Below are 15,403 nucleotides of genomic sequence, written 5' to 3' on the forward strand. Positions count from 1 at the left end.
CATCGCTGGATCAGACTTTTTAGGTATTACGCAACATTTATGCTTAAATTTTGTTAAGAAATTTCCCACTGCTATAGAAGGTATATTCGTTTATGTTTCTATTGTGTCTTATAGTCTTTCTGGACAAGGATTTTCTTTTTTCTTTTTTTTTCCCTATCTATGCTTTTTTTTGTACTCATTCTTTTTTAAGATTTTTTTTAATTGGAAAATCAGATATACAGAGAGGAGGAAAGACAGAGAGGAAAGTCTTATTTCCATTGATTCATCCCCCAAGCAGCCAAAACGGCCAGAGCTGAGCTGATCCAAAGCCAGTAACCTGAAGCCTTTTGCTCGTCTCCCATGTGGGTGCAGGGTCCCAAGACTTTGGGCCGTCCTCGACTGCTTATCCAGGCCACAAACTGGGAGCTGGATGGAAGCAGGACTGCCGGGATTAGAACAGGTGTCCATATGGGATCATGGCAAGGACTTTAGCCACCAGGCTACTCCCCAGACCCTGGAAGAGGATTTTCTTGAACTAATTAAATGTACCCTGTATTGTTAGCTTCTCTTATGTTTTGTGAAAAAGAAATTCTGTGATTGCTGTTGCTTCCTTAAACATTTGGTTACATTTTTCAGGTAAACTATTGACCATAAGTCTTTGTTTTTTTTAGAAAAGTTAGGTTATGAGTTGCATTTTCTTTATACTTATATGATTGTATCATATTGAGTGATTTGCAGGCATTTGTTTCCAGAAATAAAAAGCATGAATGAGTATATTGCTTCTAGATTGTAAAATATTTGTGTGAAGAATTGTCCAGAGTATTTTGTCAATATCTTTTTTATATCTTCCAGATCTATAGAAATATTATGTTGTTATCTCATCATTTTTCCGTTCTTTCCTATTTTTACTTTCACTGGTTTCAGCTGTATTTATTATTTTCTTCTTGAATGTTCTGCTGCTTTCTCAGTTACCTTAGCAGGATTGGAAGCAGAGAAACCAGAACTCTAACCAACACTCTGAGAAGGGATGCCAGCATCTAAATGATTTAACCTACTGAGCCACAATGGTGGAACCCTAGTGTGCTTTTGGTAAGCAAAGTTGTTAGCATACTAGTAACAAATTCTTAACAAGAAGTTTGCAGCTGAATAGTGAAGGTCCATACATATGATTAAACTACAAGCAGAGATGAAAGGAAGTTCAATTCACACATGTGCACACACACACACACACGCACACACACACACACACACCCCAAAAACTTCATAACTAATGTAAGCTTAAACATGTCACACACAGACCCATGATTTGAAAACAAAATGTTGCAAGCAGTGGCAATTGTATTTATTTCTCAAAGTGAGACAATGGAGATGAAGCAATTATAAGCAAAGAAACAACAGTTTTGATGGAGTCTGCATTCCAACAACGCAGATCCACATTACACATATCCAGGTTTTTGTTTTGTTTTGTTTTGCTTTACTACTGCAACTATACAACAAAGCTAAATGCTAGGAGATTGCATATGATGAATTTTTCTAATAATCTGAGATGCAATGCCAAGAAAGCACATGAGATAATATCAGGGGAGTTAGATTATTATAATGTAAGGTCGAATATGAGGACAGTGGCTAGGTTAGATAAGGTCTGTTTGTTTATCCCTGATCGTATTTTCCACTTGGGTATCACAGTGGTGCTCAATATCCTTCCCAGATCGATATGATAAGGTCACACCCATGTACAAGTAATTCCTTGGTCGTGTCAGTGGACTTACCCCTCACTACGACACCAATTTTGCAATTTTCTGCTCTGCTCTTTCTTGGGAAGTTTATACCTCTTCATCTTTGTCACCAAGACCTTTTGTGTACAAACCTTTCAGCAAATCGTGTGGCAATAGCAATAGATCAGAGAACAGGAGGGAAAACAAGGTTAAGGAACTCCCCCACTTGCGTTCCTTGCTGATGTCCTAGTGGTGAATGTGCTTTTGTGTTGTTTTTCCAACATTGGTAGTCCCTCACCTTGGCACATTAAGTCTGAATTGATAAATGAATCTGCACTCTTGCTGCTTCCTGTTACTCACTGTATGCTGTTTGATCCTATTAGCCTGGATATAGTTTTAATCACAGTTTTTTTCATAATTTTTTTATTTTAAATAAATATTTTAAGGCTCTTATTTATTTATCCAAAAGGCAGTATTATGAGACTGAGAGGGAAGTGGGGAGGAAGAAATTGGAGGAGGGAAGGAGAGAAAGAGAAAGAAAATAAATTTTCCCATCTCCTTGTTTCTTCCTCAAATGGCCACACCTGGAGCTTGACTGGGCCAAAGGGAAATTCTTAGATTTCAGTAAGAGTCTCCTGTAAGGGTGGAGGGGTCCAGGTACTTGAGCCACTTTCTCCTATTTTTCCAGGCACATGGGCGGGGAGCTAGATTGGAAGTAGAGCATTTTGTAGTCCAACAAATGCCTCTATGGGACACCAGCATCTCACCTACGCACTACAGTGCTGGCCCCTTTAAATGCTTTAGAATATGCCATGTAGTTTCTGCTAGCATCTGCACTGATAGGAAAAAAAAAAAAAAGGCAATATGTTACTGCTACTTAGTTCACTATGTCCAGTGTATTTAATTTCTTTGTATTCATAATACCTTTCCTTCATTGAAAAATCTTTAAAAGCTTTCTTTATTGCCTACACATTGACTTCATAATATGATTGGGACTATATAAAAACTAGGCAGCACATAGTTGGTTTGAGTCTTAGATACATTTGTAAGGAGATTTTCTTTCTTGACCCTAGAAAAAATGTTAATATATATACATCAAGTCTTGAAATCAAATAATTCCGTGTCTTGGACAATATTGTCTGTGAAAATATGAATTAATTTCTGTTCTTGTTTTCATGCGCTGTAGCTCTGCTTTTTCTGTCTTGTGTAAGAAATTCCAAAAAACTGTAAAATTGAACTCATAAGAATCCAGATACCAGTTACTATCCTATTCTCTCTCTTCTATTCAATTCAATGTCTTATTTCAAAAGCACAGAAACAGAGAGCTATAGATTGTCCATCCACTGGTTTGTTCCTCAAACTTTTACTATTTTAATTGACACGTCAAGGCAAGTAACACTGGTGCAAATAAAAATAAGTTGGGGTATCAAAACAGCTTGATTGAGGAACCTAAACTTACACCCCCACCCAACAGTTAAAAGGCAGCACCCCCCTGCAAGAGCAGTGCCAGAGTATGCCAGCTAAACCGGATTTCAGTATGACCCCGTATTTGATTAATGATATTCTCCAGATGCCGTGAGCGGATCAACTCTAATGAAATGAAACAAATAGAATCAGTGGTCACCTGTACTGCCATTACAAGAATGATTGGATTATCTGCTGATTATCTTAAAGCAGCTATTACCAAAAAAGTTTTAACAGCAATTTCAAATTTCCTTACAAGTAGAATAGAAGAAATCATAGGTAGAAAAACAATACATATAGAATAAGGTGCAATTTTAATACTGAAAAAATAAAATGCTACAGATGATTTTAGCAGCAGGAGGGAAGAGAAGAGCTAGAATGGTAACAATTGTACAGTATCAACTGGAAAGAAAATAAACTAATAAAAAGTAAACAAAGCCTCAATGACCTGTGGAATTACAATTAAAAATCTGTGATCCATGCCATGCAGTCATGAAGAGAGAAAAATACAAAGCATTCCTGGACAAGTACTTAAGGAAATAATAGCTAGGGAACAAAACAAATTTGGTAAGAAAACAATATTGTATGGTTCAAAGAACTTAGCTGACACACTAAACTGTAAGAAAGCCATGCTTGGACCACTAGCAGTCAAACTTCTGAAAACCAGTGATAAAGAAAAAGACAAAATCTTAAAAGCAGTAAGAGAGAAAGGAAACTATCTATAGGCAAAAAAAAGTTCAAACAACAAAGGATTTTTTATGTGAAGCCACGGAAGCCAGAAGGAAATGGCATGACATTTTTCAAGTGATAAAAGCAAAGAACTGTCAACTTCCATAAAATAGAAAAGGAGGCAACACTTCCAAATATATTTTACAAGACAAGAAGTAGTGATACCAGAACAAGTACAATATAAAGGTGAACAAACAAGAAAACTGCAGACAAACACAGTTTGTAGGGTGGAGATGAACTCCCTAACATAAATTGACACATTGTATTAAGAGGATAAGAGTGTAATCATTTCATATCAATTGATACCGTACAATACAAAGTTTGACAAAATTCAAAATTAATTCATAATAGACACTGAAGGAAAAATAGGAACTGAGAAATTCTTCAACTTCAAAAAAATTGTAAAAACCTATAAAAATTATGTAATGGGCCCAGCGTGATGGCTTGATTTGCTAATCCCACTTTCGCAAGCTAAGGGATTCCATATGAGCAGGTTCATGTCCCAGCTGCTCCACTTCCCATCCAGCTTCCTGCTTGTGGCCTGGGAAAGCAGTTGAGGACAGCCCAAAGCCTTAGGAGCCTGCACCGGCGTGAGAGACCGAGAGGAGGCTCCAGACTCCTGGCTCTGGAGTTCTCAGCTCATGATCACTTCGGCAGCACATATACTAAAATTGGAATGATACAGAGAAGATTAGCATGGCCCCCTGCACATGGATCACCTCAGCTCAGGCCGTTGCAACCACCTGGAGAGTAAATCGGTGGACAGAGGAGCTTCTCTGTCTCTCCCCGTCTCTGTATGTTTGACTGTCCAATAAAAATTAATCTTTAAAAAAGAGAGTATTGGGCCTGGCACGGTGGCGCAAGTGGTTAAGGTCCTCGCCTTGCACGCCCGGGATCCCATATGGGCGCCGGTTCTATCCTGGCAGCCCCGCTTCCCATCCAGCTCCCTGCCTGTGGCCCGGGAAAGCAGTCGAGGACGGCCCAAAGCTTTGGGACCCTGCACCCGCGTGGGAGACCCAGAAAGGCTCCTGGCTTTGGATCGGCATAGCATCGACCATTGTGCTCACTTGGGGAGTGAATCATGGGACGGAAGATCTTCCTCTCTGTCTCTCGTCTCTGTATACCCGCCTTTCCAATAAAAAATAAATAAATAAATAATCTTTTAAAAAAAGAGAGATTATTATACTCTTCAAAATAATGAGCTCAATAATATGTTCAGTAATGACTCAAGATACAAGATCATTATACAAAAATTCAATGCTAATCAGTATATATAAATTCTGGTTGTGCTGGAAGAATAAATTTAGAGACCTGTCCTATATCATTGTAACTACAGATTTAAAAGATTGCATTATTAATTTAAAATCTATTGAAAGGGCAGATGGCACAATAAATTCTTATTATAATAAAATACTATTTTAAGGCATATATATAGCATATATGTATTTTAAGACTTGTATATATATATGCAATAAACTACTGAAAATGAAAATGTTGAATGTAGTTACTTACAGTGATTCTAAAAAGTTAAATAATTTTATGAAATAATTTTATGAACCTATGAAAATTACAATGACTCTATATGCTGCAAACAGCTGATGAAATAAATTGAAGGCCTAAGACATAAGTAGATGGAATTTGTACTGTATTTAGGAGGCTGGGAGATGTAACACAGAAAATGAGTTCATTTCTTCCGAATTAATGTATGTATTTATGAAAAGATTTAATTACTTATTTGAAAGGCAGAGTTACAGAGGGATAGGAACTTACACACGCGCGCACACACACACACACACACACACACACACACACACACACACACAGGGACAGAGATACAGAAAGAGAGAAAGAGAGAGACCCTCTGCATCTTCTGGTTCACTGCCCAAATGACCAGCATGGTCAAAGCTGGGCCAAGCCAAGTCCAGGAGCCTGGACCTCCAGGCAGGTCTCCATGAGTTCACAGAGGCCCAAGTGCATCAATCACGTTTTCCTGACTTCCCAGTCCCATTAGCAACCAGCTGATTCAGAAGGCACTCATATAGGACAGTAGTGTTGCAAGCAATGGCTCAATTGCTGGGCTACAACATAAGCTCCAATCTGTACTTTTAATCCTATTCAAACTTCAGCATGTTGTTTTTTATTTATATGGGAAATCATCAAAGTACCTGAATTCTACCTGTTAGATGTTTTCTGGCGTCAGTGCCAATAAACTACATTTTCCCACTGGACTTATCTAAAGAGAATTTTTTTGAAACCTAAGTAATGTATGCTGCTAGACAATATTTAGTATTTAAAGCAGCAGAAATCACCATGGAGAAGGGGAACATAAATAGTTCAAAATGATTTTCCCAAATCAAGAAATGTATGAGATTTATATAAATGTAGCTATCAAGACTTTGTTCCTAGCATATACTTCCTGTAAAGCTGTATTAATCATAATGCTTGAAATTGAGCCTAGTAGTTAAATTAGCTTGGGAAATGACCCAATCCTTCCAAATTGACATAAATTAACACCTTTATGGTTTTTAATAACTTACAAATTCACTTCTTGTTCACATTTAAGTTTACCATTCATTCTAATTTCTATGCCATAAGTTTTATGATATAAGGATTAATAGGTAATATGGAAGTGTATAAGTAAAGATGAGTCTTCATTTTACAACATGTTTCATAAAACTATATGGTGAGAAAGTAATTTTAAATGCTGATACATGATTTTGTAGTCCTAAAACATGCTTTGCATTCTTCAAAAAATATAGGGCTGATTAATTTGTGGGTAAACAGTTCTAATCTTATTTAAAATTATTTTGAAAGCATATGCATACTCTGCAATCTTATAAGCATTTTAAAATTCGTCTTTTTTTTTTTAATACTGGCTTTGAGATGTGAAGATACAATGCAATACACATCCCTACTTCCAAAATAAAATGGACTCCCAGTGCAACTGTTGGACATGTGTGGGCAATGGGATGCTGGACTGTCTTAAGTTGTCTGTACCTGCAATGTCAGGGCACACTTAAATAAGAGAGTGATAGAATTGTAACTCCTTATGAGAAACTATACTATTGTAACAATATGAAGAAAATCATTCAGGGGATGGGAATTAGGGAGCAAGGGAATCCCAGACTCTACTGATTTGTGCCATAAAATTTAAAATTCACATAAAAAAAGACTGGTTTGGAATGTTTGTTGTTTTGTTTGTGTAGTCACATGCAGACAGGCAGTAATAGTATCTACATATCACAAATATAAAATTATATGATAATACATTGTTCAAAAGCACAATGTGATCAAACAAAATTTGATTATGCAAATATTGGAAATATATGCTATTGTACTGGATTCAAAGATTCATAGTGACAAAAATGTTCTGTGCAAATGTACCTGTTATGCAATGCCTATCAAAGGGTTGCCGAAATCTCCTGTAGAAAGATTTGCAAAATAATTTTAAATATTCATATTTGAAAATTTGTGTAGTGAGACAAAGGACCTAGAATTTCCAAAACAGTTTTGAACATGAATACTAAAGCAGCAGCAGTATCCCTGTCCTGCTGAGGCTGCAGTAATTACCGTGACGGTGGAGTGCTTCGGGTACAAGGGTGAACATAAATCAATAGGGCAGAACCTTTATCTCAGAAATAGACTCAAACACATTTTCCCATTTGATTTTTGGCAAAGTATCAAAAATCAGTGGAGGAAAGACAGCATTTTCTTTTTTTATTGGAAAGGTGGATATACAGAGAGGAGAGACAGAGAGGAAGATCTTCCATCCGATCATTCACTCCCCAAGTGAGCGCAACGGCTGAGCCAATCCGAAGCCAGAAGCCAGGAGCTCTTCCAGGTCTCCCATGCAAGTGCAGGGTCCCAAAGCTTTGGGCCATCCTGGACTGCTTTTCCAGGCCACAGGCAGGGATCTGGATGGGAAGCGGGGCCACTGGGACTAGAACCTGCACCCATATGGGATCCCGAGTGTGCAAGGCGAGGACTTCAGCCACTACACTGTCGTGCCAGGCCCAGGTACAGCATTTTCAATAGTGATGCTAGAGCAACTGGCTATCTATATGAAGAAGAATCACACACCTTATAAAACTCAAAGTGAATCATAAGTGAAAACATAAGTAGAAAGAAATATAAATGATAAAAGAAAAAGTGGAAAAGGTACGGATTGATTAAGCATTCTTTATCTGAAATCTCACAGTGTGCCTCATAGACATACACAAATGTTATGTGTAAATTTAAAATCTGTGTCCTACAAAATGCATATCAAACTATGAAAAGAGTTCTTAGACCTGACACCAACATCATTATCTGTAAAGGAAAAAAACAGAATAATTTTAATAAATTGAAACTTTTAGCTTACCAGTAGTCTGCTTAGATGACGTGAAGAACAGCTACAGAGGGGAAATATTTGAAAACCATATATTTAACAAAGGAATGATATCTAAATTATGTAAAGCATGCTCAAAATTCATCAATTAAAAAAAAAACCAAGGAACCCAATTAGAAAATGAGCAAAACATAGGAACAGAGAGAATACATTAAGGAGGAACGGGCAAGTGGGGAGTTAATAATTAATGGACTAACAATTTCACCTAAGCAAGAAGTAAATTCCAGGATTCTGCTGTATGCTATTATATCTACTCAGTAATACTGTATGTACACTTAAAAACTGAAGAGGATATATCTCATGCAAATATTTTTACCACATAAAATTAAGATAGAATATTCAGATAGCAAATAAGCCATTTTCAATGCCATTTACCCATCAAGGATATTTGAATTAAGGCCACAGTGATTAAACCTTGAACAATTAATGCTAAAAAGGCAAATTTAAGTGATAAAATCAAGTGCTCTGTGAGTGTGTGTTTGTGTGTGTGTGTGTAGGTATTTGACCAAATCATTATGACACTATGTTACTGGCCTGGTGCAGTAGCCTAGCAGCTTAAGTCCTTGCCTTGATCACACCAGGATCCCATGTGGGCGCTGGTTCTAATCCCTGCTTCCCACCCAGCTCCCTGCTTGTGGTCTGGGAAAGCAGTTGAGGATGGCCCAAAGCCTTGGGACACTGCACCTGCTTGGGAAAGCCAGAAGAGGCTCTTGGCTCCTGGCTTCAGATGGGCTCAGCTCCAGCCATTGCAGCCACTTGGGGAGTGAATCATCGGATGGAAGATCTCCGTCTCTGTATATCTGACGTTGCAATAAAAATATATAAATCTTTAAAGAAAAAAAGACACTGTGTCATGTGTTTTAGGGCCCAGGCGATAGCCAGTGCCCGTCCCATCAGCTTACTATCGTGGACCCCCAAAGGCAGCAGGGATAGCTTAGTTCGGTATGAGAGACTTGGACAGAGTTTCCAGCTCTGGGCTTTGCAGATATCTGAGTGAACCAGTGGATAGAGGAGTTTATTATGTCTCATAAATAAATAAATGCTTTCCAAGTGCTGGTAAGGATATCAAGACATGATCAAACATTGCTGATGGAAAAGTAAAATAGTGCAGTCATATTTGAAAATGTCTTGTTGGTATCTTAAAAAAATAATGGCAACTAAATATATACTTGCCATATGGCATTGTGATGATGCTCTTAATGATTGATTTATTTTTTTACATTTAAAAATATTTTATTTTGTTTCATGATACAACTGCATAGGCTCTGGAGTTGCCCATGCCTTTCCCCAAGGTCCTCCCCCAGCCCCCGCCATTGATTTCCCCTCTAGTTTTACAATGGATGTCCTTCATGAATAGTCACGAGAGGTACATGATAATTTTGCAGCTTTATTTGTTGGAGTATAATCTAGAAATAAGCAAAATGTCCTTCATACAGTTAATAGTTAAACTATAGAACTTTGATAGAATTGCATGAATGACAAAGTTATAATAACACTGGATGAAAAAAGTGAATCTGAAAAGGTCACATGCTGAATAATTCCATTTATCTACCTTTTTGAAATGATAAGCTTATAGCAGTAGAGAAGAAATTTGTAGATGTCAGCTTTTAGGACAAATGGAGATGGGGGTTAGTGTTACTCTAAATGGATAGCAAGAGGAATTTCTTATGCTGATCAGATGGTTTGGCACTTTGAGATTCTGCCTACACAGATCTGCACTTGTGAAAGAAAAAAATCTGCACATAGAAAAAAAATATATATATACACACACATATAGTATTAATGTCAAATTGCTAGTTTAGTATTGCATCATAGTTATGTAGCCTGTAGTCTTTGGGGGTAAAAAAGAGGGGAAAGGCTCATAGGATTTCTATACAATAGCTCATAGTGACTGCCTGAAAACCTATAATTATTTTATAACAAAAAACTTAATTTTAACAATCCTGATTGGCCATTTATTAACAATGAAAACTTGAACAAGCTCCTTGAGCAGTCATCTTTATCATGGAGCTCCAAAGATCTGTCAGATTTAGTTATTGTAAGGTCTAAGTGAAAGAAATAAGTGGCTGAGAGCCACAGGAAAATAATGACCAAGTCTCTACAGAAATTCACTGTTTGGGTTAAATGTCATCTTATATACCTGTCAGCTTTCTACATCATTTTAAGGCTGTCTTTCCACCTACATTATAAAACCTTAAGGAAGGTATATGCTTTCCACACTGTGCAGAAGGTGTTATAGGTGCCAAATAATCCCTGGTTGCTGAATAAGGATGAAAGACAGTTCAAATGTGTCCATAGGCATCATCAGCCCTTAGTACATTATTACCCTGGGCACAATTTTTGGTATATTTGGAACTGCAGTTATTTTTAGAAACAGGCTTCATTATTTCTCAAAGTTGACCAAGCACTGGAGTTCACCTGTGAGACGTGGAGTACGGGGTCATACTTCAATAATTTCTGATTTTCCAGGGCTTGGGCATACTTGCTTCCTTTGATGTTCACATGTGATACAGAATGCCCTGTTTTGTGGACTGAAGAACTCTACAGATGTCTTGTCTTTAGACATGAGTTTATAGAAACTCAAAGAACAAGATATTAAATGAAGTTGCATTATGGGGATTATTTCTCCAAAAGTTCAAAGAGATATTTCTGCTAACGTACAGATATGAATCACAAATGGGCCTAAGACATTTCATTTTGCTTTATGGGATAGTTATATTTTCACACTATGGGGAGGAAATGAGGTGATCTATGAAAACAGTGTTTAAAATCTATTTTTAATCATAATAATTTAAATAAAATTACCTATAATTAAAATTAGACCTCATGTTTTATTTTATATAGAATTTTCAGACAAAACAGCAATATTGTGATGGTGGCATCCTAAATATAAGATTTATAATTAACTATTAACATAAACATTAACATTGTTGTCTGATTCAGTGTGTCATTCTATATCCATTATTTATTTCTGTGCCAAGAAATGGAAAGTTTGACACAGAAAAATGAGTCTGTCACTTTAACAAATGGCACTATAAAAACACTCAAATAGCTTTAGCAGGGATTATTATGATTGTGAAAAGAGTATCTTTCTAGAAAGTGTTACCAATGTTTCTTGTAAATGTTGGGCTCAGTTGATACATAAAAATAACAATGAGGAAGAAGATGAAGAAGGCTTGGCTTGGTATGATTAGAACATGCTGGATCAAGCACTGCAATGGATACGGAGTGCAAAGCCTCCGCTGAAAAGCAGATGCTGAGCATTAATGTAAGAGAATGGTGTGTCAATAATCTACACCAAAAAAAACTGAACACTCATTACTAAAAAATTTGTTCAAGTATAACCACAACTGAACTTTAGCATTTTAGAAGATGTTTTACTCCCTTCTGAATGCTCTTTATTTTAGAAGAAAACTTGTCCCAGGAGGCTCACACACGTCCTGCCTTCAGCACTCAGCTGCTACATTCCATTGCTGTTTCTCTTATTCTTGCTGTTGGAATCATCAATATACAGGTTTCCACTGGTTCTGATGGTAAAACATTAAGTTTGGTAGACAGTGGATACATAACAAATGCATAGAATTTTCTGGGCATTTCTTTTGTTTATTAGGTTGAAGTTTTGGGCATTGGTAAAGGGGGAAGAACAAGAAAATCATTTTTAAAAAATCCCTTCTGCATCAGAACTTTTCTACTGTTGTTTTAGAAATGTACTTGAGACTATAGAGAATCTTGCTCGGGTTTGTTACTGAAGGGTTTTTGTGTTTGGCAGGCTTTGAGAGCAAGTACTATGTTCACTGGGCTATTCTGCTTGGATACTAATCACAACGCAGTTGAGCATTATTTGGATTCACAAGGCTTGCCATGCTAGAAGCACGACCTTATATGTAGTGTCCATGGGCAGTCCTATTATGGGAAACCAACTTGAGAGAAAAGGCGGGTCACTTGCTTGTGCGCAGGTCCTGGAATTTGAAATATCCAGGGGCCTCTACAATATCCTGGCATCAGTAACTGTTGACTCACTCAGTGCTGGGATCACTCGCTTTCCCCTTACAGGACTCAGATCTTGGAGGTGATTGCCTTCTGAGGAAAACACATAGGAGAACTTGAAGTGTTACTTCTGTTTTTCAAAGCTGCTGAAGTTTCTTGGTTTCTCTTCGTTCCTGAGCCTACTGGAGCAATAAAGTTTGAAGAAATTTTTACCAAGATTGTTATCCCTGCCTTGATAATTACCTGTTTTCCAGATGCTTTGGTGGGAAGAAGTGGAGGACTGTTGTAAGTACAAAGTAACTAAAAATATCTCTTACTGTGGTATAACTTTTCATTTTGCTGAATTCACTGATTAAGCAAGTAGGTTTATTAGAATTACTTGTATATAAGCATAAATGTTTTATACATTCTGCATATATGTGTGAATATACTCAGGTGTGTGGGATTTTCCACTGGGAAAACTTTGCAAATAATGAGGTAGAGTTACTCTTTTCAATATAGGCAAACACATCTTTCTTATTTAATAAGCTATTAAATTAATAGAAAATGTATAATGTGCCTAGGGTATTGGTACAGGACAGTTGCTGCAATATAGTTTGTATATACAAAATGTTGTTTTGATTATTTGACACCTCTGTATTACTAATAGTTATATGGAGGATAGTGGCCTGGGATATATTTTCAGTGAATTAACTGCTATGTGGAAATGGTGTACAGGATTAAAGGTTAGAATAACACTGTCTTTTTTATATCTTGGAGGAAGATATTGAATAATAATGAGTTGTGATGGATAAATGGCAGGTGCAAAATACTAATAAAGGTTAAATTTCAAAGGTATTTTTCTCAGTTACACTTAGCATGAGAGTTTTTGTCAAATAATGGTGTATTCTACACTGACAGATGACCAGTCTCTTGTTGAAAAACAACATTTTTAATAACTTGAGAGATGCCTAATTCCATATGGAAATGATGGTCCATGATGTTTCATGACTATCACTAATCAAGCATTTCAGCAAAAACTTTTCATTTACTTTTTATTTTAAAAAGGGAAGCTTTTCATTTGTAAAAGAGTCATGATGACTAATGAAGTATTTAAAAATTAACTGTGGCACAACAGTAAAAATAATATTTAAGGACACTGTGTCCCAAACAGGTGGATGAAGTTTATCTTTTTTTTCTCCTGCCTTTGACATGTGAGTTACAGTCATTCTGAAATAGACACGAGGGTAAGATCTATAATTAAGAATGAAAAAATAAATCTCTCCAAAGAAGAAACGGTGTATCATGACTTCTGTAAAAAGAGGCACAAACTTTGCCCTAGACAATTTGTGGAAATAAATTAGCACTATTCATTTACTAATTCGTATTAGATGGTACTAAATTTCATAACGTAGCATTTTTCATGTCATCTCCCTCAAAAATTGCTGTGGTAAACCTCAGTATTGCTTTCTGATTGAACAATTATTCCATTTATTAACATTAAAAATATATGTGCCCACACATACACACATTGCATATTTCCCTTGCAATTTCTAGTTTTTTCCTATCATTAACTTATATTCTGAAACTCATGACTGATTATCTATGTCTCACAAAATTAAGATGCACCACTACATAGATATGTTTGCAAAATATCGCAAATATGTAATTCCAGAAGGAAGTAACATAAAGCTATATGCGTCTTTGTCATCAATATACAAATAACTTCCTAATGTATTAAAATTCAAAGACTTGAACTTTTTGGAACATTTTTAACCGAGCAAGTAATACCTTTGTGACCTGACAATGAGTTAGTTGAGAAAGCAGAGATATTATCAGGGTTATATTACGTATTGAATTTTATGTTTGACAACCCACTGCTTTCTGAGTGTTGAAACATCTGATTCAGTTTCTAAAATGTCCTTACTCTCGAATACTTCAACTAGCACGTTTGGTTGTTCTTTGACCAAAGGAATAGCCCTTTGAGATGATGGCTATGGTAGAACACATTTTTTTTTTATTTTCAGAATTACTCAGATGATCTATTGGGAACAAATGCTCAAATAATTAACTGGAAATGGACATTTGAAATTTTAAATGATGCAACTCTTCATGAGTTGTAATAAAATCGCTTTTTTGAATTTTATTTGCAAAGTCCTTTGAGGGCACTAACCAAAAAAAAAAAAATCATTGTTGATACTATAGTTTTTAAAATAAGAAGGATTTCTTGGGAGGGTCTCTGGGGTTTCTTACATGGTATAATATTTTGGAAAATATAATACAGCATGTCATATGCTTGTTACTCTTTTCAAAGAATGAAGTGGGTTTTGCAAGTTTTTTTTTAAGAAAAAAAAAACATTTCTAGTTTCAGCATAGATGTTAAAACAGCTTTTTTAGTTCTCTAGTATTTATTTTCAGTCCTGGCATTCCATCATTTGTTACATGTGGAACAAATTGTCAAGTTCTTACCAATTTAGGCGATTTAATAAAAGAGATTAAAATCCACCTCTTATAAATTCAGGAGTTTTTCTAAAATTCTATTTTATCTTTCATCAGAACTTTATCTTAAGAGTAACACAGATTGATTTCTGAACTCCGTCTCAGCTTCCAGCTTCTACTGTAATATTTTAACTTATTAAAATGGTTTGTCATAATTTCATCAAGCTATTCTTTATCTCAACTTAAATATCAGAGCTGTATTATTTTGGTGTATGTTTATTTATATATTTATGTACCTGTACACAGTTTTAAATTGGAACATACTGGGTCTGGCCCAGTGGCCCAATAGCTAAAATCTTCACCTTGCACACGCCTCGATCCCATATGGGCACTGGTTCATTTCCAGCAGCCCCACTTACCATCCAACTCCCTGCTTGTTGCCTGGGAAAGTAGTCAAGGATGGCCCAAAGCCTTGGGACCCTGCACCCATGTGGGAGACCCGGAGGAGCCTCCTGGTTCCTGACTTTGGATCAGCACAGCTCCAACCATTGTGGCCACTTGGGGAGTGAATCAGCCACCAGAAGATCTTCCTCTCTGTCTGTTCTCCTCTCTGTATATCTGACTTTCCAATAAAAAAATAAGTAAATCTTTTTAAAAAATGAAAGTAAATTGGAAAATACTAAGTGCTTAAGAGAGACTAACTGAAACATAAGCAGAGATTTCT

General features: G+C 36.4%; 1 protein-coding gene and 1 pseudogene across 1 annotated transcript in view; both read left to right on the forward strand.

Moving 5' to 3' along the window:
• DMD (dystrophin) overlaps positions 1-15,403 on the forward strand; it is a 1,921,612-nt gene that overhangs the window by 94,536 nt on the left and 1,811,673 nt on the right. The gene's annotated exons all lie outside the window — the stretch shown is intronic.
• LOC121171905 lies at positions 4,529-4,603 on the forward strand (annotated as a pseudogene).

The sequence above is a fragment of the Ochotona curzoniae genome, unplaced genomic scaffold (genome assembly GCF_017591425.1).
Source record: "Ochotona curzoniae isolate NIBS_2020 unplaced genomic scaffold, NIBS_Ocur_1.0 contig_1274, whole genome shotgun sequence".
Taxonomy (NCBI): Eukaryota; Metazoa; Chordata; class Mammalia; order Lagomorpha; family Ochotonidae; genus Ochotona; species Ochotona curzoniae.